Source organism: Xyrauchen texanus, chromosome 16, assembly GCF_025860055.1.
Source record: "Xyrauchen texanus isolate HMW12.3.18 chromosome 16, RBS_HiC_50CHRs, whole genome shotgun sequence".
NCBI classification, from domain to species: domain Eukaryota; kingdom Metazoa; phylum Chordata; class Actinopteri; order Cypriniformes; family Catostomidae; genus Xyrauchen; species Xyrauchen texanus.
This window is the reverse complement of record NC_068291.1, coordinates 27,178,224-27,195,402: the sequence shown is the minus strand read 5'-3', so window position 1 is coordinate 27,195,402 and position 17,179 is coordinate 27,178,224. Positions and strand designations below refer to the sequence as shown.

General features: G+C 41.8%; 1 pseudogene; it reads right to left on the bottom strand.

Moving 5' to 3' along the window:
* Positions 1 to 5,371: 5,371 nt before the first annotated feature.
* The window catches only part of LOC127656751 (protein-cysteine N-palmitoyltransferase HHAT-like), a 47,739-nt pseudogene continuing 35,931 nt past the window's right edge, over positions 5,372 to 17,179 (bottom strand).

The window sequence follows — 17,179 nt, the reverse complement described above, 5'->3', positions numbered from 1 at the left end:
CAGATAAAAAGCCTTGTCAAACTTTGTCAACTCTTGGCGCAAGTGTGATTGACGAAATTGCACATGCAAAGTGTTAATGGGCTGAGGGACTAATGTTCTTTTGTGCATTAACTGTGTCTTTGTTGAATATCAGGCTTCTATGACAGTGACACACTCCTTTTATATAGATGGAAAATGTGGTTCTCATCAGGATTTGAATTTATGCTTTGTTCAGTTATAGAGATTGTAAGTAAGAATTATTAATAATTTTCATCTAATGACACACAAGGCTAGTATTTACAGTAATTGTACTTCTACCAGTTGATTTTGACTTTGAAAAATGTACTGAAACAAGAAAAATTGAAACATGAAAAGATTTAATCAAAAATATCTCTAAATTCAAATTACACTTCTGTTTAAATGTCTTAGCACATTTATCTATTTCTCTGGAAAATTGCAAATTGCTCTTTGTGGTACTTCATTTACATACAGTACATCCACAGTTTGCACACAGACAGCGCAAACACTCCAACCCATGGCCACATGACCTTTGCGCTGGCATGAAAATTAGAATTAGCTCTCTCACGAAAACTGGATAAGACATTGCGCACGGTCGTAGCACATAGCGCTGCACTTTGCACACTCACAAAAATAGGGCCCTATAAGTTAATTTCTTGCTGGGGGGTGGTGTGGGGGTTTGGGGTCTACAAACTGGTGGGTCATGACCCAAAAAGCATGTCTGTTCTGCTGCAATGCTGAATGCAACTAAAAAAATGCAATTAAACATATAATTAGGTATACAGTAGTTAAAGTAGCAAAATAAAAAGGCTTATTAATTTTTTAAAGTGAGGATATAACACAAATGTTTTAATTGACATGCATTTGTGATTGTGCATCCAATAAATCTATATTTGGTACTTTGTCACAAAGTACAATTACTGTACAATTACCTCTCCATCTCAAATATTTTGATATTCGTACTGAGAATATGTCACGTTCGTAATTTTACACAGGGTCCATGTGGATTGGTGTAAACAGTTCATGGTAATATCAAATTCAATGTTTGATTTTAAAGGAACGTTTTGTTTACATTTTTTATGCTAAACACTTTTTAAACAAAACTTGATGCCTAAAGTAATATGTGGGTCATGAAACCAGTTGGGAACCACTGTTGTAAAATATGGCTCCTATAATGAAGGCACAAAAAATTAATGAATAACATGTACACATATATTCATGTCTGTGCTCTTCTGTGAGTCCCTGTGCCCAGCAGGTTTCTCTTTCTGTTATACAGTATCCAGCATCTCCTCTTGTCTCTGAGTGGCACAAAACCTCTCCATCAGCATCTGATTGGCAGCTTCTGTGGGTGGTGGGTGGGCTCAGCATGGCTACCTTTCACAGATGTCTAAGATGAATGATCCCATGGTGACTGCTGTTAAGACTCTGTGGTGCTGATGCTGCCCTGGTGGCAATGTGAATAGCAGCTTCTGAAAGCTTTCATAGACATATTCACTTTATAACGCTCTTCTTAACACTCCCCCTCTCTCCCTCTCTAATGTTTATAAATAAATGTACAGATGCCCACTAGTGCTTCAATTACCATTAAATGCACCCAAGCAGTTACCAGCAAGATCCTGATTCAATTGTGGAGAGCTTTTCCAAAGTCAAATACGAAAAACAGGGGGCCTGGGTAGCTCAGTGGTAAAGATGTTGGCTACCACCCCTGGAGTTTGCTATATCGAATGCCAGGGCGTGCTGAGTGACTCCAGCCGGGTCCCCTAAGCAACCAAAAACTGGCCCAGTTGCTAGTGAGGGTAGAGTCACACAGGGTAATGCTATTATGTGGTTCTCGATCTCGGTGAGTTGTTTGTGAATGCTGCAGTGGATCGAGTGAAGCCTCCACATGCGCTATATCTCTGCGCTCAACAAGCCATGTGATAAGATGCGCGAGTTGACGTCTCGGATATGGAGGCAGCTGGGATTCATCCACCACCACCCGGTTTGAGTCACTACGCCATCGCCACAGGACTTAGAGCACATTGGGAATTGGGAATTGGGAAAAGAAAAAGGGGGAAAAAAATAAAAAAATATGAAAACCTTCTACATCAAACCACATAATAATCCATTGCAAACCACTCAAAACTATCTTAAAAAATAATTTGTAACCTAAAGTAGATTCAAAAAGTCTGAGACTACTAGTCAAAATGCTTCTGTTTTGCTTTTCCATGATTACAATTATATTTCCAGCTTAACAATGATTTTTTATTTCTTGGTATGCCCCATTTTGCTTTAATGACAGGATGCCACAAGTTTGTGTAAAACCTGATATTCCATGTTATTCCAGCATGATTTGAGAATGTTATAAAGAGCATCTTGTGTGCTTCAGTGAAAGCATGGAAATTTGACTTTTTGTACAAAAGATTTTTCCTTAATTATTTAGTGACCTAGAATTAGTACAGAACCATAAATATTTCTTATTCATCTTGTGTAATAACATATATTTGCTTTTATTTTTTTTTTTAAATCCTAAAACTTATTTCTAGATTTAAATTAGATTTTGAATCCCAGATTTACAATTTGGACAACCACCTATGTTTATGAGTGAGTGTACATCCCATCAGCACCAAAAAAACAGTGATTCAGCTCTTCTCAGACCCATTGTGTGTTTAGAACACTTCAGACTGAATTCACTTCCACTCTTTTGTGTTTGATCTATTCTGGAGTGAAATGACAGTTAGACCCACATCAGAATTCACAGCATATCATTACAGCTTTCATTCTGAAATACTGCAGCACTTGATCCACAAAAATGCTCAAAGGTAGAAAAGTTTCACATTTCCAGAGATTTTAAAAACACTTTATCAGCAACTTTGGTTGACTTATCTGCAGTTAAAGCTTGAGAGGAATTAAATCCCAATAGAGATTCAAATGTAGCATCTGATTCTCTCCCTAAAGATGTACACACACACACACACACACACACACACACACACACACTTTTACTTGGCTACGCTGTACAAATGAGGACATACCACATACTACAGGCATGTCTTTCCATACAGTAAAGCTATTTAATTTTTATATAACTAAGGATTTAAGGAATAATATATTTAAATTTTACAGGTTAACCCTAACCTACACCCTAACCCAACCCCTAAAAGAACACTTTTACATTTTTATGATTAAAATATTTTTTCCAAATGAGAACGTCCATAAATGTCCTCAAAGGAAGGTTTTTCATCTTTTGGGAAAGATGTCAGAAATTAAGGGCACAATTGCCACCAAAAACTATAAATTCAAAATATGGGAGCAAAAAAATGCTTGTTTTTTTAATTTGTACCATCTTATATAATTATTAATATTCTATTTTAGCCCATTAAGCTCTGAGGTTGTTCTTACAGATTTCCTGTTTCAGTGGCATACCCAAAATTAAAGTCTTATCCCTCGACAAAATAACAAGGAGGGTCAAGTTTATGGTGTCATTTTAATGAATTTTCTTTTTTTTTTAATGATGTAGATTAGGATAAATGCTCAGACTCTCAGCCTAAGGAAGAGCAGAAATATCACAAAAAAAACTTGAGCCAAAATTGTATTTTGATCTTATTTTTCTTATTTGACATTATACTGTAAATCTATGGGTGTAAATAAAATAGCTTAACATTTTTTTGTCAAAATCAAAAGTTATAGCATTACAAAAATAATTTTTCCAAGTGTCCAAAAACACCTCCAAACTACATTAACATTTACATTTATGCATTTGGCAGACGCTTTTTTCCAAAGCGACTTACAGTGCACTTATTACAGGGACAATCCCCCCGGCGCAACCTGGAGTTAAGGTCCTTGCTCAAGGGCCCATCAGTGGCATCTTGGTGGTGCTGGGGCTTGAACCCCCGACCTTCTGGTCAGTAACCCTGAGCCTCAACCACTGAGCCACCACTGCCCAAACTAATACTAATACCGTTTTTTTCTTCAAAAAACGGCTAAAAACACATCTTTTCCAAGAGCACTTAACCAATCATTAAAAAAATAAAATAAATAAAAAAAAAGTTGCACTTAAATCTGTTTTGAATGCTATTCTGATGCTAGTAAAACTTTGTAGTATGGCACTTTTCATACAAATGTCTCCTTAAGATGATTCGCTTATGTTTTCCTCTTTTGTAAGTCGCTTTGGATAAAAGCGTCTGGCAAATGAATAAATGTAAATGAGATTTTACAGAATGAGTTTCATTCTTTGCCATTTGAGTCATCGTCATGTATTTGGCATTAACTCCTGGAGGCCATATGCAATTAGAGTGATCACATGACTCTGCCCAAATATTGAGCAATATCAACTCTGGTTGGCGCAACGTGAAGCCAATCCGATTGATATAGCATTCCATGACGCTACAGTATATCCGATAATGTCATGTGATCCAGCAAAGATTATATGATTACAATAATAGTTCAAAATTGAAAACAGAACACTTCTGATTTGTCTGAAAATGTCAAAGTACTTGTTCAGTTATGGTAAAAATGCCTACATGGATTGAAAAGTAGAGCTTCTAAGCTTTAAAACGATACATATTTTCTTTTGATCAAGACTGTAGTTATTAATATTTTGCAGATGGACACGTCCCATCCGAGCTTAAAGGGTTAGCCTACAGTATTATGGCATAAAATATGTGTTTATATTGATTGAAATCTTACAGTAAGAGTTATTAAATTCTCAATATTATCTGATTGATATTCAGCTCCCTATGGACCCTGTTTTACACCTTCTCAATGATGACTCTAAACTTGAAGGCATGAATGAAAGGTCTAGAAAAATCTGGTTAGCTGGGCTAACGGCAGCCAAGAAGATCATTGTTCAAGTCTGGGTTCCACCCCACAACTTAGCCCATAAGCATTGGCTGAATACGTTCTTAGAGATTCTTTTTCTTGAGCTTTCTTCTGCCAAGATCAATGATGCTACACCTCAGACTAGTCAAACGTGGAACAATGTAATTACCAGAGTTCAGGATATTTTACTGGAAGGACACTAAGTTGACTGTTCTATAACAATGACTGTGCTACACTGATAGTTACGTTGTATCTCATGCGGTAGGGGTGGAAGGGGGTGTGGGGGGGAGGGACGGTGGGGTAAGGGTTACTGGTGTATCTGAATTGTTACAATACCTCTTCTATACTGTTACCCTTTAATACAATAAAAATTGAGTACAAAAAAAAAATTCTCAATATTGAGAATTTATGAGTAGTAATGAATTGATTAAATTGATGCATTTTACACAACATTTTTACACAAAATTTACAAAATGTGTTTACAAAAAATTTACAATTTTTTTTTAAAAATTATTTTCTGAAACTGCCCCAAATTACAGATTAGTATATATAAATATATGAAAACATCCGGGTTCTAGTGTATGAGAGTGTTTTTAAATGACCAACCTTGGACAAACAACCTCTTCCAGAAGATTCTATCCACATGGATTCCACCCAGAAACACTAGATTGAAAGTGGACTGAATCACAATTGCAGTCAAGAGGGCGGAAATTAGAGCTAGGCCACACCTCTGCATTTGAGGTGACAAACAGCACACCCGTTAAGAGAGGAGAGCAATATCAGTCATAAAGTGTAATGTGTAACTGTCAGTGTATCTGCGTATGTGTTTATTCATGTTCTTTTAAAACTCTGAGCAACACTGGCTTACACTTTTCTAAATGTATACATTTATATGGATAATGTACACTCCAAACCCCGACAGGATGATTAAGACTCTTATTACACAGCTACTTACAAAATAAATAAATAAATAAACATAATATATTGGTTTGAGTCAACATTTTATTATGTAAGAAGAAAGAGACTGTGGAGTAAGACACGAAACTAGGACAGCTAGAGTATGTAGGAAATTGGTTTCCTGTGATTCATTATACAAACATATTTGACTACAGAATGTTGTGACTGACCAATCAGAATCAGATATCCCATATAGTTGCATAATAATTTATGGTATTTATTAAGTAGTATTATAAAAAACAGATAATTTCATTGCCACTAAAAACATTGGACATAAATTTGAAGCTGATATTTAACATGAGAGGTAATCTGTTGTAATGAGGCTGCTGGGATAGTTGTGTGTGTATGTGTAACTCACAATAGCCTGATTAAGAGGATGAGAGGAGAAGAGGAGTGTGAGAGTGCTCTCAATCGACACCCCGACCCAGTTCAGCAGGGCCCAGCACTGCAGGTAGTCATGGCAACCATGCCAAAAACACACGAACCCAAATGCCAGTGCCATGGAGACGAGCTTCTGGAACACACCATGATGTGAGCCACCCAACGGCACATACAGTATATGTACCTCAACACAGGAAAGACATTTGGAGATATTGTGTGTTACAAAAAATATCAATGTAAAAATTTTTTACACATTTTTTATACAGATTTTATGTACTCAATAAATCACTATCTCTCTGGGGCAAATTCATAAAGCAGTTGCGGCAATCTTCCTGTGGTATTTCAGTGCAATTTTTTTTCCGTTGCACCATGATTATTTAAATTAAGTCACTGTCATTCTTTTCAGACAAAAACACACCTTTTAAAAACACAACTACGTATCCTTTTTATGTAGATTCAGCATACTACAGACTGAATTGGGTGCTAAGACAACACACACAGCATTCCCTGTTTGCTCTCACACTATAGTACATATCACTCTCTGAATGTCTGTTAGACAAATGTGTGTGAAGGATGAAACACTGTCTGTAAAACTGTCACCCTTCTTGTCACAGAGATAACAGACAGCAAAGAGTGAAAGAGAAAGATTTCTGAACTAACCCCAGATCTTTATCTCTCTACAGTGTAGTACAGTTACCATTTCAGGGCTGAGAGAGCATCAATCTGTTCTAATGAGGCTGTTGGGATAGTGGAGGACTTGACTTGTCTGTGTGTGTGAACATGGCTCCAGCTGACAGTGTGTTACTGTGTGCCAGAGTGTATAGAGATCAAGAAAAAAGATCATCAAGATCTATCTGTGCTTTATTTTTATCAAGCATTTAAAAAAAAATATATATATATATATATATATATATATTTTTAGATATATACTGTATATTTTTTTGCTTTGCACCCTCTCTTGTCTTTCTTTCTCTCCTTTTTATGGAAAAGAACATAATAACCGTGAACCAGGGCTATCAACTGTTCAGCTAATAGCTTGGAAACTCGAGCCACAAGACCAAAATCAATCTGCACTCCCACCATCGGGCCAATAGACCCACAGCGTTGCCCTAAAAACCAATTAGGTATAGCTGCAGGCCGGAATCTCCAAAATGGGTGTGGTTACTCCAGAAAGGGGTGTGGTTACTCCAAAAGGTGGTTGCACCAACTTTAAAAGAGGGCGTCACTTCCACTCATGGTTAAGGTTAGGGAAAGGGTAAGGTTAGGGGCTCTCTGTATCTGGAATGATGGTTTGGAGCTCCCGCACCTTTTTGAAGCAACCCTGCAGCATGTCCTTCTAACATTTCACAAGCAAGAGGGAAGCTCAAGCTAGAGTATTAGACTCTGGAGATTAGCTAGTCCTCGAAATTAACATGGATTTTTACTGTGCCTGCAATTTTTTAAATTTTTACATGACAACATACTTAATTCCAGTATGTTTTCATTTCGGCATACGTCGTCGATCTGACGTTGCAAATTTTCATTGATCCAAATATTCAGAAGAGCCCTGATATTGTCTGCACACCAGTACTGACGATTCTCCATTCTCTGTTGATCTATTGAGGTAAGATGGTAGCTAGATGTGAAAAAATTGGGAAATTAGTATATTGGTGCTATCCCTCTGACCTGACTCAGCAAAACTCCACCTTTGAAATTGACCCCACCTCAATCCCTGGTTGATCTTCTTTGGCCCAAGGGTAATCATCAGGCCAAAGGCCATTGGCCCTGAGGCCAGTGGGAATGCAGCTGGCATTGGCATGCACTACCATGCCCTCATTTGGCCCGAAAGTGGAAACGAGGCTTATGTATCCAAGCAAGATAACTACTTGGACTCACAAATGGTAAATTGATGTTATATAATTATATGTAGCACAATCCATGTAGTTTTGTTTAATGTTTGTCTTTGCTTACTCAACTTAAAGCTGAATTGGAATGTAATCACTGTTTTCAGACTGATTACAGAAAACTCCCATGGTTTTCAATTGGTTGTACATTTAGATTGTCCCGTCCTAAACTCACACCATTGGTTGAGCCATTGTTGCTGGGTTGGGCTGGCCAGGCCACTCAAACCAACTGTGTTTTGATAGTGTCACAGCGGCACAGTTACACTTTTAGGTGAAATCAGCCTCCAGATGGCTTACTTACTGTAACGAATTGTAGCTGGCAATGGCAAGGACAAAGACGATGACGAAGGAGTGAAGAACCCAGGTGCAGTTTATTTAAATAAATGTGAAACCAAAAACCCTAAATATAAACAAGAATAAAACTTAACATAAACTCGAAACTTAAACATGAACTAGACTTAAACTTGACATGAACTAGAAATGTGCCACACAAACAAACCTCAATACTAGACAAAGGACAATGGTAAACATGAGAGCTTAAATACATAACACGGGGTAACATAAACCAATGATCAAACAGAACATTAAACAAGACAAATAACCTTAAACAAATGACAGACTAGAACTGATAAGACAATGAACCAATGAAAACAAGACACATGAACATGGAGGGAATCATGAAATCGTGGAACCAATGATCTGCAGGGCGAGGTCAATATTTTGGGACAGATTGAGAGGACTGCGACCGCCAGGCATCAAGGTGGCGATGGGCTCATTAAGTCCCACCCGAAAAATGTCCTTGAGGGCGACCTCATTAAAGCCCACCTTGCTGGCCAGATAACAGAAATCCTCCACATATTCCTGCAGGGGACGATACCCCTGCTGTTGGCTGAGGAGCTGAACTGCTGGGTTAATTGTTGTAGGTCTAGTATTCTGAAACGAATTGTACCTGGCAATGGCAAGGATGAAGACGATGATGAAGGAGTGAAGAACCCAAGTGCAGTTTATTTAAATAAACGTGAAACCAAAAACCCTAACTATAAACATGAATAAAACTTAACATAAACTAAACTAAACTAGACTAGACTAGACTAGACTAGACTAGACTTTAACCTTAAACCAATGACAGACTAGAACTGATAAGACAATGAACCAATGAAAACAAGACACATGAACATGGAGTGAATCATGAAATCACATGACAAGGGAAACAGGAACTAGAATGCCAAAATAAAAGACATGAAATCAAAACATGAACAAAAACACATCTAAACCGGACACTTACATTTGACTCTGCATCTGAAGGAATACAAGAAAAAAGGTCAACATTGAAAAAATTACATACAGCTTTCAAAGTGGTGTGTAATAGCTGCACCAATAGCAGCACCAAACGGAATTTGAAAAATATTGACTTTTTTCAAGTAGTTTTCTGCTAATTATAACCAATTCAAAGCCTACTTTGCAAAATATTAAAAAGATATTCCACTGCTTAGAAATGTCCCAACTGTCACTACCATAAATAACACTTATATGCGTGTAGGCAAAACTGTCTCTGTGAAATTTAAAAACAAACTCAAAATGCTTGAATATCCCAAGAAAAATTAGTAATTTAGTGAAATTACAGTGCCAATAGACAGTGTCCCAGCTGTGTGGTTCTGTGCTCTGTTTTTAAAATTCCCTCAGTTCCTCTGATCTTCTACACTCAGAACAAGAAGAACAGCTCTCTCAAATATCTAAAAGTTCTAAAACCTTTGAAACACAATTTACACCAAAACTACAAATCACTTCACATTTCTGTTACTTATCTACCGGTAACACACTATATAATTTTTTTTTTTGTCACAGTGACTGGTCAGTACATAGATCTTACTTTATGTTTCTGTCTTTCTTCTTTAAGGAATAGTTTCCTAAAAAATTGTAATTATTTCATCATTTACTCACCCTTATATAATATTGTATTATATTAGCAGCTCTTGATTGGTTGCCCACTAAATCTAAGCAGGGTTGAGCCTGGCCAGTACCTGGATGGGAGACATCCTGGGGAAAACCAAGGTTGCTGCTGAAAGTGGTATTAGGGAGGCCAGCAGGGGGTGCTCAACCTACGGTCTGTGTGGGTCCTAATGCCCCAGTATAGTGACGGGGACACTATCCTTTAAAAAGGCACCGTTCTTCAGATGAGATTTTAAACCGAGGTCCTGACTCTCTGTGGTCATTAAAAATCCTAGGACACTTCTCGAAAAGAGTAGGGGTGTAACCCTGGTGTCCTGGCCAAATTCCCCCCATTGGCACCTATCTATCATGGCCTTGTATTAATCTCCATCCCTGAATTGGCTACATCACTCTACTCTCTCCTCCCTGCCAATAGCTGGTGTGTGGTGGGTGTTCTGGTGCACTATGGCTGCCGTTGCATCATCATCCATATGCTATGTAAAGCGCTTTGAGTGCCTAGAAAAGCGCTATATAAATGTACGGAATTATTATTATTATATTGTTCTCAATCAGTATTCAATTTAATTTTATGGAGAAAAAAAAAGTTAAATTGTGACTGAGGCTAACCTTCTGCATATCAATCTCTTTTTGTGTTCCACGGAAGAAAGTCATAAAGGTTTGAAACAAGTATTTCCTTTTCGGGGACATCATCTTGAAGCCTAGGAGAAGATCTTGTGCTGCTCATCATGAACAAAAACAATATATTTGCACAGAAACAATGAAGTTCTTCTGCCTCTATGACTACTACCACAGAATAATCTCACCCATTTATCTCTGTCTCACCCTTATGTAAGCTCATATGAACTACATCTGTGATTTAATTGTTGTGAGCACATTTCAATAGAGAAGAGATGACACTCAATAGGCTCAAAGCTAGGCGTTCAGGCAGACAATAGCGAAACAGGAGGGTGTCCGGTGTGTGTATGTGGATGCTTTAAGATCAGTGGTGAGTCACACACAAGGCAAGCGAAAATCGTCTCCCACATCTCCACACTCCAAAACTCAGGACTTCACAATTACAGCACATTTAAAAGCACATTAAGATCTCTCAGAGTGCACTTTACATCACTCGTTCACACACACACATACAGCCCACATTTACACTCCAATTATGCAGATCAGCTTTCACTGCCACAATGCAATCACTACACATTTTAACAGAGAGAGAGAGAGAGAGAGAGAGAGAGAGAGAGAGAGAGAGAGATGGAAGGAGCAGTCAGGAGTAGATGGAGGTGGTTTGCAATGGAGGGGCTTTAACATAAGACTTACTTCAAGCTCAAAGTTTCCCAATGTACACAGTGGAGGTGGGGGTGTGGTGCAGAAAGGATGCTGAAATAATTCTGAGTAGGGGCATTAAAACACTTTCAACATTCTGATTGGTGGGATTACAAGGACATGCTCCTCCCTACATTTTTGTAAATGTATTTGGGCCCTATTTTAAGAGCACTAAGCCTAGTGCTATGCCATTAGTCATACACAGAGTCAAGGGGCATGGCCTGGAAGGTACTGAGTCTAGGCGCAAGTGGATTTGGCAAAATTGCACGCGCAAAGTGCCAAAGGGCTGTCAAGCACCAGAAATATAAAATAAAGACGGCACATTCATAATAAATTGTTAGTGTAAATGGACTGTGAATGGAAGAATAGAAATATGGACTTACAAACAGTATGGACTTTGGTGCATTAACTGCATCAATTCTAAATGTCAGACATTTCTATGACAGTGACACACTCCTTTGATACACATGCAAAATGTGGTCCTCGTAAGTATAATTCATTTTCATATACTGACACACACAGCATGGCTAAAAAAACATACAATACGCCCACAGTCTGCATGCATACACCCACAAATAGCGCAAATACTCCCACCCATGCTGACTTCCGCTGGCACGAAATTGCGCTTAGAATAAGTGCTCTCACTAAAATTAGATAAGACGTTGCTCACGGTCGTAGCGCTGCGCACGAAAATAAGAGTATTTTATCAATATGACAAAAATGAAAAAAAAAGGCAACATGAAACACCATTTTCTTCCATCATGTATTTCTGTAGGGCGGGACTTGATTATATCCATCAGTAATTGACTGGATCATGAAAAGTGGGTGTTGCATACAAGAATGGAGCATCATCCAAAAACAAAATTTTAGACTTGGAGCAAGTTTTTACATTTTGATTAAAGATGGCAAATAATGTGCACAGAATAATCATGTACAATAAGACCAGGAATATGCATTAAGAATTTTGATTTAATGTTGACTTGAAACAAAACTTTGAAGAAAGATCACTTTCTCAAATACATTCAGCTCTTTGATACACACACTCACTTACAAACACCAACACAGACACACACCCTCACTCCAAATTGTATTATTGTGCCTAAATGGTTTTAGATCCATATTTGGCATGTGCTTACACATTTCCATTTCCTTTATAAGCGGCTTTGTAACCATAAACAATTTGCAACCGTCCCTTATCCTAGATGCTCCAGAATAAAATAAAAAATTTGGCCCTTTAACTCTCGCTACAACCCTTGAGATTTGATGTTACTGGCCCAAGCAGCATCATGCCTAAAGCATTCATTTCCCATGTACATATTCACACAGACTGGCAAGTTTCCAGCATGTTGGGATCGAATAAGATGCACTTTGTACTAAATACATGCTAATACAACATTGATCAAACATCTTTTGTCTGTGGAGATTGCAGCCCTGCCAGAGACTAACAATACCAAACCCAGCACGAAAACACAACCGGGCTCTCTCTCCAAAACCTTAACAATTATCTCTCCATACAGCAGCAGGACATTAGAATATGAATAAACTGTGTCAGGAAATGCAACAGCTGAGCAGACGGGACGACGTAAGGACCTGAAGAGGCTATTTGTTTTGTTTTTCACTACTGAATCAACCTATTCCAGCTCCTTTGGTATTTATGTGCAAAGAAAAAAAAAAACACTGAGCCAAATAAGAGCGAGACTGCAAAGATCTGTATAGCTGCTTTGGAGAATGATGGGTCTCTTTGACTTCCTTCCAGAAATATTACTCTTCATACAAACTAAAAATATAGTTGTGTGCAATGTACTAATGTATGATATCAATAATTAAGAATGCTAGATTGTAAATGTGTGTGCATTATCACGCCAGACTGCACAAGCATACATCATAGGCTTAACAGAAAACACACACATAAACTACTTCCCAAAGTACACAAACTATAAACAATGTCAGTGTTGATTGTGTAATTTCTCTGCAGTATTTAAATGTCTGAAAAATGCAAATCAACTAATGAAATCCAAATGTTAAACTCTGTTTTCCGTTTCACTATGTCATCGTTTTCAAGAATGCAATACTTGGTCACATGATGCCATGCGAGGTTCTGACGTGGTTCCATAACTGTCCTAGGAAGACAATATTTCAAAGAATTTAAAATCTTCGGGATCTGGCACCCGCGAGGAGGCCTCAAGCCCAGGAGTCGATTTGGTCAGAGAAGTGGGGGAAATTCTGCGAGAAATGTTGAACATGTCAGCAATGCTGAGGAAGGTCGTTGCTGACTTGGAGGATCTTGCTGTAATATATCGATCGATCAATCAATGCCATTAAGATGGAATTCACTGTGGTGGTTACAAGAGTAGGGGATGTCAAGAAATGGACTGATTATCTGGAGTCATCAGAGAGGGAATTAATTGCTAATCCGTTAGCGACCAAGGTGGATTTGGAGCATGTCTGGGAGAAGTTGGAGGACTTGAAGAACCATTCTGAACATTCGTTTGTTTCTTTTTGTCCTGGTCCCACCTAGCGGCTGGAGTTATTTTTTTGTTGAGGAACACACCTTTGGGACTGTTATGTGGATGAATCTACACATTCTTTGTGTGTTTTCCACCTATTGGCTGGAGTTTGTTTTATAGATTATCTTTTGTTGGGTAATTCTGTCTCACAAAATTTGTATAGAAACACCGCTTGAGCAATCTGATGGCAAAGCTGTCGCAGAGGGTCTCGTAGGCATACATGGACTGTTTGAGTTTAGAGAGATGGACGGCAGTCGTGCCAGGGTTAATGCACACATTTTTCTTTTGTCTGTTTGTTTGGTTCAGGGGGAAGTTTGGGGTTTGATTGTTGCACTAATGTAGGAATGTGGTATTTTTGGCACACAATCTATTTTTTCTAATATGTCAAAATGTCAAATGTTAATATGAATGGATTGTCTCTCTCCACGTGGAATGTGAATGGGTGTCACGAACCCCTTTCCTCTGCCCCATCTCCACTTCCTCGAGCACGCACACATACACTCCGCGAGCGTGCTCGCTTCCCGCTCCCTTGCTCCGCCCCCTTGAGCTCGTACGCTCTTTTTCCTCCCTCAGGCTTCCACGCCCGGTTTTGCTATTACGAGCTCTCGCTCGTAAACTATCTCCCCCCTCTGACTCATGCTCGCTTCTCACGCGCATCAGCCTGAACATTATGACCACCTGCACTCACGCGCTTCCAATCCCCACACATTAGATTCACCTGCACTCACGCGCTTCCGATCCCCACACATTAGTTACACCTGCACCTTCCCCTATAAATACCCAGCACTTCCGTTTCACGGGGGTTGGTTATTGTATTTAGATTCCTGTATTTAGTTTCCTGTATTTAGATTCCCGTGTTTTGACCCCCGCTAGTCTCGTCTAGTTTTGCCCCTGCTAGTCTCGTCTAGTTTTGACCTCCCCACTGATTCGTTTCCTCTTAGCTTGCCAGCCCCCATTCCTCTCGTCCCCTGTCTTCGTTCCCGCTAGTCTCGTCTTGTTCCTCGCCCTAGTTGTTAACTGTTTTCCCCGCTATCGTTCACCTCCCTCATTGGATTTTCCCCCCTTGTTATCTCTTTGATTCCCCGGCTTCTGACCCTACGCTTCCCACGACTACTCTTCACTGGAGTTGCCCCTTGTTTGTACTTGACTGCTTTTATTTAATAAAGCAGTTTTCATCCGACATTGTGACTGTCTCATCTTGTGTGTGTGTGTCCGGGTTACAGAATAACCAACCTCACTGCAGACAGTCACAATGTTTCGCGCGGAGGATTCGCGCAGCTCAATAGAGCGGATTGTCGCGGCGCGTTCTGTGCGCGGAGTTGCAGCTGGGAGTGATGACCACGCGCTCACGGCCCAGGGGCAGCAGGTATGCGCTGCTTCTGATTTTTTTCACCCGGTTTCACCTGTGTCTGCCCCTGAGCCCGTTTATGTGTCCTATGCATGTCCGAGAGCCGTGAGCTCTCCACCCCCGGAGAGGTTTTTCGGCTCTTCAGACGCTGACCAAGGGGTTTTTATGCGAGGCAGCGGTTGTGTAACCCATAACCCCGCCCTCGACATTATGGACCCAGCGGCCCAACTCGTGGGTTTGCGTCAGGGGAGCCAAACCGTGGAGGCTTATATTATGGATTTTTGTGTCCTGGCGTACCAGGTGAATTTTAATGAGGTGGCTCTGAAGACCATTTTTCAATGTGGACTGAATGAGCCAACCTCATCATTAATGCCTGGTGGTCGCTGCCCCCTCAACCTGGTTCAGTTTATTGACCTCGCCCTACTGTATGCTGGTTCCTCGTTCACTTTGGGGGAGGCAGACACTGAACCAGCGCTCCACACCAAGACCCCCGTCTCGAAGCCTACCACGGCCCCCGTCTTGAAGCCTTACACGGCCCCCGTCTTGAAGCCTTACATGGCCCCCGTCTTGAAGCCTTACACGGCCCCCGTTTTTAAGCCTTACACGGCCCTAGCCCTGAAGCCTGTAACGGCCCCAGTCTCGAAGCCTGGCACGGTCAGCGAGTCAACGCCCATGCCTGCCACGGCCAGAGAGCCAGCGCCCATGCCCGCCATGGCTAACGAGCCAGCGCCCATGCCCGCCACGGCCAACGAGCCAGCGCCCATGCCCGCCACGGCCAACGAGCCAGCGCCCATGCCCGCCACGGCCAACGAGCCAGCGCCCATGTCTGCCACGGTCAGCGAGCCAGCGCCTGTAGCCTCGACCGCCCCAGAGCCAGCGCCTGTAGCCTCGACCGTCCCCATGGCCACATCCCCTGTTGGCCGAAGACGTCAGAGAAGGAAGAGGGCCCCTTCTCCCCAGTCTCATCTTGTGCTCAAGACCGCAGAGGTTCCCCAGAGTCTTCCACGGCTCTGCCGGGTTCTGCTCCGCCCCCCGAGTCTTCCACGGCTCTGCCGGGTTCTGCTCCACCCTCAGAGTCTTCCACGGCTCTGCAGACCTCTGCTCCGCCCTCAGAGTCTTCCACGGCTCTGCAGACCTCTGCTCCACCCTCAGAGTCTTCCACGGCTCTGCAGACCTCTGCTCCGCCCTCAGAGTCTTCCCGGGCTCCGCCTCACGAGTTTCTCAGGGCTCCTCCTCTCAAGCCTCCCAGGGCTCCTCCGTTCGAGCCTCCGAGAACTCCTCCTCACGAGCCTCCTAGGGCTCCTCCTCACGAGCCTCCCAGAGCTCTACCCCTCAAGTCCCTCAGGGCTCCCCCTCCTTCCAAGCCTCTCACGGCTTCACCTCTCGAGTCTCTCAGGGCTCCATCCCTCGAGTCTTTCATGGCTCCACCCCTCAAGCCTCTCACGGCTTCGCCTCTCGAGTCTTTCATGGCTCCACCCCTCAAGCCTCTCACGGCTTCGCCTCTCGAGTCTTTCATGGCTCCACCCCTCAAGCCTCTCACGGCTTCGCCCCTCGAGTCTCTCAGGGCTCCATCCCTCGAGTCTTTCATGGCTCCACCCCTCAAGCCTCTCACGGCTTCGCCTCTCGAGTCTTTCAGGGCTCCATCCCTCGAGTCTTTCGTGGCTCCACCCCTCAAGCCTCTCACGGCTTCGCCTCTCGAGTCTCTCAGGGCTCCTCCGCCTCTCAGGGCTTCCCCTCTCGAGTCTTTCATGGCTCCACCCCTCAAGCCTCTCACGGCTTCGCCTCTCGAGTCTCTCAGGGCTCCTCCCCCTCTCAAGCCTCTCAGGGCTCCCCTCTCGAGTCTTTCGGGGCTCCTCCTCCTCTCAAGCCTCTCAGGGCTCCGTCTCTCGAGTCTTTCATGGCTCCCCCCCTCAAGCCTCTCGAGCCTTCCAGGGCTCGGCCACTAGAGGCTCCTATGGCTCTGCCTCCTGAGCCCCCTACGGCTCCCCCTCCAGAGCCTCCTACGGCTCCACCTCCCGAGCCTCTCATGGCTCTGCTCCCAA